Genomic DNA, 1,654 nt, shown 5'->3' on the forward strand with positions numbered 1-1,654 from the left:
GGTTGCTGATTCTCTATACCCGATTGGCAATTTTTGCTACTGTTCATAATCACAACAATAATTTATGTAAACCTGAATTAGAAAAAAAAAACATTTGCAAAAAAGTAAATAGATTTCAAAAATAAAATAAAAATCGTATATGTGTATGCATTTTTTGAATACGACTTCTAATAAATGAATTATACTTTAAAATAGCATTATATTGAAGAAGTCATACTTTAAATTATTATTTTAATTAATAGTTCATATTTTAAAATAAAATTTTTATTTAAAAAAATCGTACGTTAAAATACAATTTCAACTTAAAAAAGTTAATTAAAGTTGTGTTTTAAAACATAATTTTAACATTTTTCTAAAATAAAATCATATATGCTTTAAAATACAATTTCTATTTTCTGAATGCTGAAGTTGTATATTAGAATAGTAATTGCTCCTATCTATCTTTAAAAAAAAATTAAAATATTTTCTTGAAGCATAACATATCCAACAAAGGTTTTGGTTGGTGTATTAGACTACCAGTCCTCACTAAAAATGCTTGCATTCAGTTTTTTTTATCATCAAAATTCCTTACATTCTATTTTTTTAGTATTAATTTACATGAATTCTCGTATAGTATGTTTACATGAATAAAAAACAAATTGAGCCAGGGATAAGTAGAAAATGGTCTTTGAAATATATGAATGTGACTTGGTCAATATATATGAATTTGGAAAGTCGTATAACAGTGGCGTCGTAAAACAAAAACTGAGTCAGATATATAGAAATCCAAAAAAGGTAGAAGTTGAATATATGAATTAATCGCAAGAGGTGTTTTAGCGTCGTCAACGTCGTTAATCTTCATACCAAGTCTCATGAAGCCCAGAGCCACTGTTCAATTCAAAATTTCAAATGCCTATATATATACATAAATGCGCATGAGCCTAACGCTTGCCTTTAATTCCAATCTGACTGACATAAACATTGAGCAGAAAGATGGCATTGTCTTTCAGAATGGTTTTCTTCATAATGGTAGTAATGATCTTCACCATTTTGGTTTGTTTTTCTGAAGTTGGAGCAGCAGGTAGAGCGTTAGCAGAAGAAGATCAATGGCTGAGGGAAAACAATGGAATAATGTTTTTGCAGTCTCTTCCACGGGGCCCTCTCAAGCCATCAAGTCCAGATCCAATTCGTCCATAGACAAACCTTCAAATGTGCATGCATGCCTAATTAAACAAACACATTCTCACTAATTTTCATAAATTCTTCGAGTTCCCATGCAGGATTGTGTATACATGTAAATTGTCTGATTTATTATTATTATTATTTTTTTTTTTTTTGTATTTGTATTCAATACAACCTGTAATTCTTTTTGTAGTAACTAATAAGAATTTCTGAAAGTATAATCACGATCTAGCTACGTCTATGCATTAACCCCGCTCTGCCTAAAATAAATTTAAACTTAAAAGGCATTTTTTTTTATAAATATTTTGAACTAAAATTGTAAACTAAAATAAATAACGAAAGCAGTTTGTTAATATTTTACTCAATTTTAATTAATTTAATCACCCATTTGCGATATGATTGATGTCAAATTAAGCGAATTTTCTTTTGAGTATATATATATATATATATATATATATATATATATATATATATATATATATATATATATATA

Source organism: Vigna radiata, chromosome 3, assembly GCF_000741045.1.
Source record: "Vigna radiata var. radiata cultivar VC1973A chromosome 3, Vradiata_ver6, whole genome shotgun sequence".
NCBI classification, from domain to species: Eukaryota; Viridiplantae; Streptophyta; class Magnoliopsida; order Fabales; family Fabaceae; genus Vigna; species Vigna radiata.